Source organism: Rattus rattus, chromosome 1, assembly GCF_011064425.1.
Source record: "Rattus rattus isolate New Zealand chromosome 1, Rrattus_CSIRO_v1, whole genome shotgun sequence".
NCBI lineage: Eukaryota > Metazoa > Chordata > Mammalia > Rodentia > Muridae > Rattus > Rattus rattus.
In genome coordinates, this window is record NC_046154.1 from 123521603 (window position 1) to 123535978 (window position 14376).

Sequence of the window (14376 nt, forward strand, 5' to 3'; positions counted from 1 at the left end):
TGTCTTTTGGAGAAGCTTCCATGAAGTGCTGAGGCATGGCAGAAGGTATAATTTTGTGTTTGGAAGAAATTTTTCACAAATATCTGTTATGTCTATTTGATTCAAAATCTCTGTTTGTTTCATTATTTTTCTGTTTTGTTTCTGCCTTAATGACATGTCCATTGTTGCAGTCCAGGAATTGCCTCACAAATCACATGAGCAATGATCCCAGTTTAACAGGGATAGTTTACTGAACAAATGCCCTGGACTGGTTGACCATTGCCATGGTTGAGATTTGGGAACTAAATAATGACCCTAAGTTAAGGTCCTATAGGTATTTAAAGTCCAAGATCCACAAACATCTGTGCCAAGTTATTTTACCAATCAGGATTCAGGGATAGAGGATTTCCTTAGGAATCTAGTTTTTCTGTACTTATAATAGCCTCCCATTGGTTGGGCTATTTATCTGTAACAGGGGACTTGTATTGTCTAATATTTATGTTCTAACTTGCCTTCCTGCATAGAGCTTGTCAAGCATTCATGTCTAACTTGACAACCAGGATATCAGTAAACTATGTACATGTTCCTATGGCCTAGAAAAATGACAGTTCCCAAGGGAGTCTTAGGAACTTAAACTTTGCTTTACTCAGAATGGACATCACACTTCAAATATGTTCTTATATTTGTAAAGGTATCTTTCTTAGGTTGGAGTGCATGCTTACTGTGTGTAACTATTCAAAAAGTTCCAATGACTTCTACCATGATTGGTTTCCAAGGGCATAGCTCATAACAGAATATCAAATCAAACTTTGTCACAGAAAATTTCTAAGAAACAGCAGAAACATATCAGAAAGTTTCTTATTACAGCAGGCTATCCGGGTAACTGTTACATAGGGCATTACACCTTATGCAGTCTTTACCATTTTGCCTAGGCCTTAATATTTCATCTAGCCCTTAATATTTCCCAAGATCTGAAGAGTGCTGAATGTGTAGTTTAAGCATGTTAATGTCATGAATGTGGATGCATTTGAATATGGGGCATAAATGTGCAATAATGAATCAAAGGCTCAGGGCATGTTTCTTTGATGAGTATAAAGTGTCCTTTCCCATCACTTTGATTAAATTTGGTTGAGAATACATTTTATTAGATATTAAAGTGGTTATTCTACCTTGTTTCTTGGGTCTTTTTTCTTTAAAAATCTTTTTCCATCCCTTTACTCTGAGGTAAGGTTTTTCTTTACAGCTAGATTATGTTTCTTTGCATCTATTCTTTTACCCTGAGTTGTTAATTGGTGAATTGAGTGCATTGAGGTTAAGATACTAATGAAAAACAATGATTGGTTCCTATTTATTTGATTTACGGGGTGGAAGTGTATATTTCCCTTTCTTTGATTTGCTGTTCTGAGGTTATTTATTTCTTTTCTTTTCCTGGGTTCAGTTAGCCTCCTTGGTTTAGGGTTTCACTTTTACTATCTTCTACATGGTCAGATTTTTTGGTAGACATTGTTTAAATTTTATTTTATTAGGGGATATCTCATTTTCTCTATCTATAGTGAATGAAATTTTGATTGGTATAGGAATAAGAATCTATCTTTCTATTCCCACACTTATCCTTGGCATTTTTTATTCATTGTAACATTTCTTCTTTAGTATGTATATTTATTGTTTTGATTATTATGTGGCAATAGCATTTTGTTTGGGTTAATGTCTGCAATCTGCATGGAGCCTGCAAGATTTTGTTTTCTAGTCCAATCTATTGATGTTCTCAGAGATACTTTTATGTATATAGGAGGTATTGTGGTCTATGATATTGTTGAAAATACTTTCTGGGCCTTATAAAATGAATCTTCTCTTTCTTCTATTCATATTATTCTTATGTGTGGTCTTTTTTATAGTGACACCAATTTCTTAGATCTTTTGTTTAATGCACTTTGTATATTTAGCATTTTTTGATTGATGTACCAATTTTCTTCAATTTTATCTTCTATCCCTTAGATTCTCCCTTGTATCTCTTGTATTTTCTTTTTGGGAAGGTGATGCTTACAACTGTAATTTTTCTTATATTCTCTATGTTTTTTCATTTCCAAGATTCCTTCAGTTTGCATTTTTTGCTTCTATTTCCATTTTTAGTTGTTGGACTGTTTTATTAATTTCATATTCAATTTGGTTGTATTTTCCTGTAGGTTTTAAGGCCTCTATCCTCTTTATAATATTGGATTTAAGGTCACCTTTTTGTGCTTCAGCTGTGTTATCACATCCAAAGCTTGATGTACAAGTTTTTGTTGATTGTGTTTTTATGCTGTGCTGGCTCAGCAAAGACACCAGCAAAACTCCCCAAGGAGGCAGGCCGATATTGAAAATAGATTGAGGAAACAGAATGCTGAGTACCTCTGTTGACTGTGCCCCATAGAGAGTATGTAGGGGTAAACTGGAAAGCTCTCCAAGATGGGTATTCCTGGGATTTCTAAAGGCTCTTCCTGATAACTGAGTGAATGATGTGACAGAAGATGGAAGTCTAGGTACCTTACACAGCTCATCCATGCTGACTGGTCTGCCAGTAAACCTAACTGCCAAAGGATTGGTGGATAATGGTTCTAAACTGAATATTCCTGAGGGCAACTGTAAATCTCCTTGGAAAAGCACAATTTTCCTGGAATTCATAAAACACCTTAGGATGGCCAGGCAAGCTGTTGGCCAGACAATGGAGGTCAGAGAACTATGCACCATATTTTCCAATAGGGGTGTGTTCTTTGATAAAAAATTGGTATTGAAACAAAGGTAAAGAACAAAAGAATAAAGCACTTGCCTTAGTGCCTAAAGACCAAATTAGATTCTCAAAATCCAAATATGTTTCAGAATTCTTGGGAAAATCAAGGCAGATTGACTCGATTGTTCAGCAACATATGGGTACAATGAAGGTCTGCCTCATTATAAAAGTATATGGGTAGATGAAGACGCTCAATCATTGTCAACTAATATCTCCACAAGCACATTAAGCATATTGTTATTTTATCCACAAATGAATATTTAAATATTCACAAATGAACATACATATGCAAAATACACCTCACACTCAGACATACTGACAGACATACACACAAACACGCATGCGCACACACACACACGCGTGCGCACACACACACACGCGTGTGCACACACACACACACGGGGGAAGAGAGAGTGGGGAGAGAGAGAGAGAGAGAGGAGAGGATGCGAGGTGAAAAGTAGGACGCTATAAATTAGAGCTATTCAATAACTCGAATCACTTACTAGATTTTCTTCCTTTAGTGATTTTTCAAATTGACATTATGACAATACACAGCTGAATAGGATTAAAACATGTTTACAATGCCTACAATGTTGCTGCTGAGGTTTGGGAAAGGGTGAAATATGTTATTTTAAATTATTCTTAGATGTATAAATGGGTACCTGCACATGCAAGAACATGGATACACATGCCTGTCAGTGCCTTACAGAAAGTATTCAAACCTCTAGGCCTGAAATACAAGTTGCTGTGACCAACAGAACATTAGTAATGAAAAATAAACTCAGATCCTCTCTAAAATCTAGATTCAGTAATAAACACTGCCAACACACTTTTAACTATGGAACTGCCTATTCCTGGTGTTTTATATTATAACACTAAAGAAAGGCAGAATGCTAATCTCTCTCTTAATTACAGCTCCTAACATGTTTATCTAGGGGTAAATCATGGAGATTACCATGGCCTTGGACCATAGGAATGCTAGTGAAAGAATAGTTAAACATGGTTCTTATGAAACCTCAAAGCAGGCAATTTTCCAAAATAGAAAAATCTTTTTTAGTCTAAACCTTTTAGTAAGAGAGCAAAATCACCAGGAGAAAACACATTTAGAATTTTAATTTGCCAGAGAGGTAGGGATTGAAATTGGCCAAGCAAGGGACTGGGTGTTAATCTCTGCTTTCAGATTTCCTGAGGTGAGAATCCTGGGACTTTGGCTGAAAATAAAAGAATGTCCCTAATTGACTTTCACTGTTACTTTATAAAAGACTATAATCAATGTAATGCTGATTTTTAAATATGGTCTGTATGGCAAGGAATGTGGAAAGGATTTTCTGTATCTGGAGTTTGTTTCTATGGCAGAAGGTAATTATTTTTGAGAACATGTGTGTACATGTCTGTAAAGGCCAAATGATAACCTTTCAGTATCCTAGGTTTTTATTGCTGTCGATATACACTTTGACCAAGCTAACTCTTATAAGGAAAACATTTCATTGGAGCTGGCTTGTAAGTTCAGAGTTTCAGTCCATTATTATCAAGGCAGGAGCATGACAACACACAAGCATGCATGGTACAGGAGGAGTTGATAGTTCTACGTCTTTATCTGACAGACTGTAAAAGAAGACTGATTTCAGGCAGCTAGGGAGAGCATCTTAAAGCCCACAGCTACAGTGACACACTTCCTTCAATAAGGCCAGACCTCCAAATAGTGCCAATCCCTGGGTCCACAATATTTAAATAACCACATTTCACTCTCTGTCACCCATAAACTTGTTGAAACATATGGGTATTTTAGGGGTCATACCTAACATAGCATAATGCAAAATATATTTAGTCCATGTTCAAAAGTCCCCATAGTCTATAGCAGTATCAACAGTGTTAAATATACAAAGTTCAAAATCTCTTCTGAAATTTATCCAGTCATGTATTTATTGTAATCCTTAAAGCAAGACAGAAAACAAGCTGGGCAAACTCCAAATTCAGATGTCAAAGCAGTGAGTACTCCAACTCCTTTTTCATCTTTGTTGACAAACTTCTTTCACTGAGTTGGTTCTTTTCTTTTTTTTCTTCTTTTCTCTATTTGCAGCTTTCCTCTGCAAATATTACATGACTCTTTCATGTCAAACATCTTGAGGACTTCCTGACAGCTTCAGTGTTTCACCTTTTTGTTCCACTGTCTCACATCCACACATGATCTTCTAGGATCCTGGAAAGAGCTTGGTTCACATCTCCAACTATGCCCTTTGTAGAACTCCATTCTCTGGTTGGCTTCACTGCTCTGTTACTGCTGTTCTTCATTCTCTTCCCTTGGTACTGACATTTCCAATGACTGAGCCTTCCACTGTAACTATGATTCACCAATAGCCTCTCACAGTCACTATAGCGCCAAGCCTCAACTTATTTGCCTGACTCCTTCAGTCCATGACCATCAGCTCTAACTGAGGCTGTACCTTCACCATTGACATTCCTTGGCCTCTTACAGTTCCAAGCCTCAGCTACTTTTCCTGACTACTTCTTGCCTAAACTAAAAGTGCCACCTTGGTGACTCTTACACATTACCAAGTACAGCTGTGGCATGAGGTACAGCCTTATCTATCCCTGCACCACAGTTTCATTGTCCTCTCTGAAAACACTTCAAAGTAGATCTTACCACATGATCCTGGTCTCTTAATTGCTAATTATTTCTTATCTCCAGCTACTGACCATCAATTATCTCAGTAGTCTTCTTCTCCTTTTGATTGTAAAGCAAGCACCGTGGGTGAAGCTACTGAGTTCTGCTGCTTGCTGGAGTTGGAACATGGCCATGTGTTCCATTATATTATGACCAGCTTTCTGTTTTAAATTAATGTATTCTCTGCCTAAGCTTGGTTATCTGGAACTTGCCTTATAGATTGACTTTGAACTAAAAGATCTGTATGACCACTGCTTAATGCTGGGATTAAAGGTGTGGTCCACCATTCTGGGACACAAGCATTCTTATAGTTAGAACTTACTCTTTAACAGACTTGGCTTAAGTTCAGAGATCTGATTAGATGTGTCTCCTGAAATTAAGTCATGTAACACTTTCCCGGGGCCTAAGCTCTTTGAGTCCATTATGCCTAAAGATCCAGACCAAGAGCTTCTGTCTTTCATTTCTGGAATGTACTTTATTCCAGATTAAAGATGAAGAAAAAACAGTAACAAATTAATAATAACACCTAATATGATATATCTATTCTTTATTCAATGACAAATGCTTAAATAATAAACTGAACTGGGTGGTATCTTGTCACAAAGTAACCACTCAATCTGTTTATCTGCTTGAATTTAGGATTCAGCTCCATTTTATTTCCTGGTGTCCCTTTATTACTTGAACCAGACATTTTATATTATTCATTTCTAAGCTTGCTGCACAAGATCAAACCACTATTTATGAATTTTAACCAGTTTTTCTTGGGCTTTCTGTGACTTTATTTGTTACGTCAATTAATATAAATCTCTTTGTCTTCTCCTCAAGTAGACTCTTCAGAGAAGGGAAAAATAGTCATATCCTCTACCAAAATTAGATAAGAACAATGCATTGAATAAATATTAAAATTCTTCTCCTCTGAACCTTCTAGAGCTAGGCTTCCACATTTCAAATCACTCTCAACAATCGTCCATTAATCCCCACTTAAAGCATTTCAATGATTTCCAACTTTAAAGTCCTCAAATTCACATTTTTCTAAACAAAAGCATGGTCAGGTTTTTCAAACCAATATCCCAGTCATAGGTACCAACTTCAATCTTAGGGTTGTATTGCTGTGAACAGATATTGTGACCAAGGCACCTCTTATACAGCCATTTATCTGGGACCTACATAGAGTTTCAGGGAGTAAGTACATTATCATCAAGACAAGAACATATCAAGGTCCAGGCAGCCATGGTACAGGAGTCACTGAGAGTTCTACTTCTTCATATAGATGCTTCCAGGAGCTAGCTGCTCCCAGGCAGATAGGAAGAGGGTCTTAAAGTCCATGCCTACAGTGACAAACTTACTCCAACATGGCTTCACTTAGTCTAAAAAGGCCACATCCCAAATAGTACCACAACCTGGTCAAGAATATTAAAACTATCAAAGTGTCATTTCTCAGGGTCAACTTGTTTTATGACAGGGATTTTTACTATTTGGCAACTCACTGAGTAGGCTAGTGAAGCTGGCATGTGAGTCATTCATCTATTTGATTCTAGCTTCTGCTTGTTGAGATTCCAAAATCCAGCCACTTGATTTGATGCCCCCACTGTGTGTGTGTGTGTGTGTGTGTGTGTGTGTGTGTGTGTGTGTGTGTTTATGGGTCTCTGTGCCTCTGAGTGTATTCCTGTGCTCATATATATCTATATCTATATCTATATCTATATCTATATCTATATCTATATCTATATCTATATCTATATCTATATCATCTATATCTATCTCTATCTCTCTATCTCTATCTATCTATCTATCTATCTATCTATCTTTCTGTCTGTCTGTCTGTCTGTCTATCTATCTATCTATCTATCTATCTATCTATCTATCTATCTATCTATCTATCTATCTATTCTTACGCAAATAGAAGCCAGAGATTAATATTGAGATGCCTTCCTCTATGACTCTCCAGACAAGAAGAACATAAAACTCTCTAATACAGTGACTACTCAGAAAACCCCAAGGATCTATCTTTTCTCTTCTCCTTTCCCAACACTGGGGTTACAGGCTTATACTTCCATATCCAGGTTGCCATAGGTTCATGGGATACAAACTCAAGTTCTTAGGCTTTCCAGGCAAACACTTTATCAATATCCTACCTCCCATACTGTCTTCCTTTTTGCAATATTACATAGATGAGTTTATCCTCAAATGACTGATTTACTCTCAGCAGCCCTGACAAGTTCAGTGCATAAGAATTTAAAAGATTCCATTACAATAAGACAGTGCTCTTCTCCAGTGTTATGTGGGACAATTGCCCTATTTGCAAAAGTGACCACTTGTCTTTAGGGATGAAATTGAATCAAGACTGGTGTGAGTAGACATGATTCATCCTCACTTGTCTATCTATGCTTGAGAAAACTGCAGACATATCTATTATAACAAGACACACAGTTGTCAGTTTGGACTTCACTAACCATGTAGTGCGATGGTCTATGTCCTCAAATGTGAACAAGGGTATAAGGACCTTCAAGGTATTTGGGGTGTTAGGTAGAAACCATAGTAGGATCCAGATGTGAACTCACTGACTGTCTTAGTCATTTTGATAAGCAAATATTTGACAAAAATCAACTTAAAGAAGGAAAGCTTCTATTCAACATGTTCCATAAGGTTGGGATAGTCACATTGCATTCCAAGTCAAGAAGCAGAGGGAACAAAATGTTTGTGTTCAGCTCATTTTCTAATTTTACTTAGTTTAGAACTTTAGCCTATTGGGTAGTCCCAGCCATATTAAGGTGGGTTTTGCCATCCTTATTAATTTTATCTAGAAACAAATGCTCTGACATGCCCAAACCATAGTTGTGAATCCTATTAACTTGATAATATTAACCATTATAGCTCCTTTCTATTATGACTTTACCTAACAACTCACACATGTACTGGTAATTCTCACCTCTTTCCTGGTTCTACACTTAATAGTTATTAACCTAAGCTGATTAGCTTCTTCATTCTCTCCTTTATTCATCACCAGACCACACTCCCAACATTGTCCACCAGAGCAGAACCTCTGGTAGTTTTTTCTGTAGTCAATGATACCCCACCCTTTAAGATCAATTAATACCACTTTCAGGTCATACCACTTTCAGGAAGCCCATTGCATGTGGCAGCTTACAGGATTCCTTTACCTAATGATACCTGGGACTCTTGAAAATGCTCTTGGAAGACTTTTGTACTTCTGGTGCTACCCTGCCTTAATTGTGGACATAAAGTCATGAGATGCATCCTAGAATTTTTCTGGATACTTCTGCAATTCACATATTTTGATACAGACAACAACAGGAGACAAATGGCTACAGTTACGAAAAGAGATACCATGAGAGAATTGAAGCTGGGATAGCTACTACCCTCCTAAGAGTCACCCAAGCCTAACATGCTGGGTTTTCACTTGATCCATCCAGAGTCCCAGAGCCTGGCCTATTATCAAATTCCAGCTTGAACATCTATTATGACTTAACAAGTGCTTGATTTGGAACTTGAATATCTTCTGAAAGCCAATGTCTAATGGACTAGTCCCTATGTTAGCACTAATGAACAGTGGTATGACCTTTAGTACTTGGAGTTTAAGTGTGGTCTTCAGCTCATTGCAGGCTTTTGAAGGAGGATGTTGGACTCAAGTCCCTTAGTCTTTATGATTTGGTTGCTTGGGATACAAGTGCCAAGCAGCAAATGTTGACCTCCTACTTACTATGTGGCTGAGGATGACCTGGAACTTCCATTTTTCCTTCCTCTACTTCCTGGGGGCTTTGATTAAGGAATGTGCTGTGGGGCCTGATTTATGTGGTGATGAAACACAGGGCTTTATGTACACTAGCAAGCATTCTACCCACCAATCTGTAGCCCTTTACACAACCTCCAGAAAATGACCCAATCTATCTCTGTTTTCTGGACATTACCAGCATAGTTTTGCCACACATGTCTGTCCCAACCAAGATGCAATGATACAGAAGCAACTGACCATAAATTATATATGTTGGCTTATATCATGTATTTGTTTTACTGAAGAAAGATGAGTAACACAGAGAAGAGGGAGACTTAAATAAGTTTTAAACAAGTTTTAAGTCTTAGAAAAGACACACAACTAGTGTGAGACCAATCAAGTTTAGTCTTTTGGCTAATAACAAGCAAAATTCTGTTCTTAATCCATTGAGTGGAGTGAAGAGAATGTCCACTAAATGTATTTCAGTTTAAAAGGAACCTTATGAACTACCATGCAGTAATATTTTGGAAGCAAGCCTCAACTTATTTTAAAAGTTGAAGGCAGATAAAAACCTGTCAATTCCACCTTTAGAATATGCCCCACAAATTTAAAAATGAGAGAAATTAAGCATAAGCCTTTACAACACCACCCCGCAAAAACTCTGTACTTGTCTCAACCTTTCTTTCCACAAACCCTAATTTTCAATTAAATGTCTCTTTCATAAAATTCACTTCTGAGAGCAAATTTATCAGACAAATGCTGATGTTAAATTGTTAGCATTCTGTGTAAGTTCCACACCCACAGTTACCTGACAATAGCCAGGTATGCTCTGCCCCACAGTTACCTGACAAGAGCCTGGTATGTTTGACACTACAAAAGGGGCTACTAACCTCTTCTGCACTGTTTTCTTGCTCTCTTGTTCTTCCCCTCTTTCCCCTTTCTCCATTCTTTCCCTATTCTCTCCCTCCTTCCCTCCATGTGCTCATGACCAGCCTCTACTCCTCTCCTCTTCTACTCTTCTTCTATCTCTCCTCCTTCTCCCTTGTTCCATCCACTTATTAAAACTATCCACATGAAACCATGTTGACCTGGTGTGGTTTGTCTGTACTCGAGTCAAGATTTCTACACCAAAGTTAATGGTACTGGATTCTGTTGTAAAAGCCATTTCTGTTGACATAAATACCAATAGCAATCTGGGGTGAAGCCATAAAATTCATGCTTGTCCCTTGCATCTTATTAACATCACAAACTGGTGGTCTTTCTAATTGTACTCCTGCTACATGTTGATAGGCCAGGACCCAGTAAAAATCAATCAAAAGATTTACAGTTGTATAAGCCTTTGTGCAGCACAAAGTTTGCTCTTATCACCATGGTTGCTGTGGGCACTAAAAGCCCTCTTTATTCTTTACCATGTAATTATAGAAGTCATAACAACTTAGGCATCAATCATTGGAGTTACTTTGTTGGGCAGTGAACATAATTCTGTCTTTGACAGATAGTGGTGAGTGAATGGAAAATTGGAATCCTGTAGGCCATAAGTAAGTAAGTGCTGTGGGAGGGGATAAAACAAGGCAGTTACTTGGCGAGAGAAAATTGCTGGGGTATAATATGTGTTTACTTAATTATAGTGGAGATATGGAGAAAATGCTTGGAGCAGAGACTCAAGGAATGTCCACCTCGGGATCCAGCCCATATACATACAGCCACCAAACTCAGACAATATTTTGGAGTCCAAGGAGTGTATTCTGGTAGATGCCTGATATAGAGGCTCTGCCGGAACATGGCAAATCATGGAGCTGAGATCAGGATTTCCACTGGAAGAATTAGAGAAAAAGATTAAAGGACTGAAGGGATTTGCAACTGCATAAGATAATACCAACCTACTAGGCTGCTTTCAGGGAGGGCGTAACCACTCCCCAAAGAGAGCACATGGACAGATTCATTGTTTCTAGCTGCGTATGTAGCAAAGGATGATTTTCTTGGACACCAATGTGGGGAGAAGCCCTTGCTGCTCCAAGGTTGTACCTCCAGTATAGTTGAATGTCAGGGAGATGAGTCACAAACAGGCGTGTGACGGGGAAGACTCTCTGTAGTACAGTAGGTTGATGGGTTAGGGAGTTTAGGGACAGGGACAAGGAAAGAGGATAAGATTTGAAATGTGAATAAAAAATATCCAACAAAAATATATTTAGGCACTAAGAAAAAGTAAATATGTCATCTCCATTTCAGTTCCTGCAGAAAGGAGCGCACAACACGCTTCTTCTCAAAGCAGTTTATTCAGGAACCTTTCTCTTTCTGCATGCAAAAGCAGCAATCTCTTTTCTTTTCATCTCCTCCTCTCCAGCCTCGAACACACTCCCTTATATCCTCCCTCAACTCTGCCTCCTCAGTCTAGACTGCATAATCTCAGTTCATAGGTCCAGGTCACATGGCCTGATCTTGCATCATGGTGCAACTCGCGAGCTCTCACAATGGACATGGCTAGTAGGTGTGTGAGGAAGCGATTCAGGTGCGCCATGAGACTTAGCTGCAGTCCCGGGCACCATCTTGGGACTGCCACCACACCCGCTTCCCACATAAATATATCCTCTTTGAAAGTAAATGAAATGGTGATACTTTCCTGACTAAAAGGATAGGCAAAAGACTTGAACAAAAGAAATTTAACTTAATTTTGAGACACAGACACAGAGCTTGAGAATGAAATCATTCTGCTACATGACCTACATCCTTTATTCTTGATTGTGTTTCGTGTGGTATGAAAAGGGAGAGTAAAGTGGCAGGTATATTTAGAATTTCATTTGAATCTCTAGCTAATGGAGATAAAAAGGAAACAGAAACCAGATGGTCTTAGGTAGAATGAACAGTGGGTTATTGATTAATCTCTGAAAACATCCTAAATAAATGGCCCTAAAACCATAGTGCAGGAAGTGTTGGTGCTATACTATGCTTCTCTCCTCTGAGAAACAAAAATCTTAACCATATTAAACTGGTACACAGCAATGGGTATAAAATCTCTTTCCTTAGATATATTTCTTTACTTACATTTCAAATGTTATTCCCATTCCCAGGTTCCTGTCCATAAACCTCCGTCCTATTCCTCTACCCCCTTTATACCACCTCAAATTCCCCTGGACTGGTCGCTCAACTTGCACCACCAGGGCTTCCCATTCCACTGGTGCCTCTAACCAAGACTATTCTCTGCCACATGCAGTTGAGCCCTGTGTCAGCCCATGTATAGTCTTTTGGTCATGGCTTAGTCTCTGAAGCTCTGGTTGGCTGGCATTGTTGTTCTATGGGGTTAGGCAAGTGCCTTCAACTCTTTTCTATCCTTTTCTTCAATTTCTGCCAGGGGGTCCTCTTCTCAGTTCAGTGGTTTACTATTAGCATTGTTTCTTGGACTAGACATACTCTGATGTGTTCCTCTCTAGGAGAGATCTACATCTCGTACCTTTCAGCATGCATAACTTCATCAAACTTATCTTGTTTCTTGTGGTTGTATACGTAGCACTACATGTGGCAGGTACCTGAATGGCTCTATCCTTTAAATCTGGTGCTGAAAACTGCTTCCCATATCCCTCCCTATGTATATATTATTTCCTTTAAGAAGGAGGGGAACATCTGGGCATCTTTCTTAGTGTCATCCTTCTTCTTGAGATTCCTTGTGGTCTCTAGATTTCATCTTGGGTACGTAGAGCTTGGGTTAATAGCAACTTATCAATGAGTGCATACCATGTGTGTTTTTCTGTGATTGGGTTACTTCACTCAGGATGATATTTTTCAGTTCATTCCATTTGTCTATGAATTTCATGAAATCATTGCTTTTGATTGCTGAGTAGTACTCCATTGTGTAGATGTACATTTTCTGAATCCATTCCTCTGTTGAAGGGCATCTGGGTTCTTTCCAGCTTCTGGCTATTATAGTAAGGATTCTGTGAACATAGTGGAGCATGTGTCTTTGTTGTATGTTAAAATATCATTTGGATATATGCTCAGGAGAGGTTTAGCTGGGTCCTCAGGTAGAAGAACCTCAGACTGATTTCCAGAATGGTTGTACCAGTCTGCAATCCCACCATGGAGGAGTGTTCCTCTTTCTCCACATCCTCACCAGCATCTGCTGTCACCTGAGTTTTTTATCTTAGCCATTCTGACTGGTATGAGGTGGAATCTCAGGGTCGTTTTGATTTGCATTTCCCTGATGACTAAGGATGTTGAACATTTCTTTAGGTGCTTCTCAGCCATTCAATATTCCTCAGCTGTGAATTCTTTGTTTAGCTCTGTACCCCATAATAGGGTTACTTGGTTCTCTGGAGTCTAACTTCTTGAGTTCTTTGTATATTTTAGATATTAGACCCCTGTATGGATGTAGGATTGGTAAAGATCTTTTCCCAATCTGTTGGTTGCCCTTTGTCCTATATGACAGTGTCTTTTTGCCTTGCAAAGCTTTTGCAGTTTTATGAGGTCCCATTTGTCGTTTCTTGATCTTAGAGCATAAGCCATTGCGTTTTGTTCAGGAAATTTCTCTCCAGTGCCCATGTGTTTCGAGAGTGCTTCCCCACTTTTTATTCTATTAGTTTGAGTGTATCTGGTTTGATGTGGAGGTCCTTGATCCACTTTGGACTGTAAGCTAGTACAGGGCTATTATAGGAATGGATCGATTTGCATTTCTCCCATGCTGACCTCCAGTTGAAACTCAGCAGAACCATTTGTTAAAAATGGTATCTTTCTTCCTCATTGGATGGTAGCTCCTTTGTCGAAAAGATCAAGAGACCATAGGTGTGGTGGGTTCATTTCTGGGTCTTCAGTTCTGTTCCAGTGATCTATCTGCCTGTCTCTGTACTAATACCATACAGTTTTTATGACTATTGCTCTGTAATACTGCTTGAGGTCAGGGATGGTGTTTCCCCCAGAAGTTCTTTTACTGTTGAGTATAGTTTTCGCTATCCTGGGTTTTTTGTTATTCCAGATGAATTTGCAAATTGTTCTGTCTAATTCTATAAAGAATTGAGTTGGAATTTTGATTGCATTAAATCTGTAGATTGCTTTTGGCAAAATGGCCATTTTTACTATATTAATCCTGCCAATCCATGAGCATGGAAGATCTTTCCATCTTCTGAGATCTTCAATTTCTTTTTCAGAGACTTGAAGTTCTTGCCATGCAGATCTTTCACTTGCTTGGATAAAGCCACACTGAGTTATTTTATATTATTTGGGACTATTGTGAAGGGTGTCATT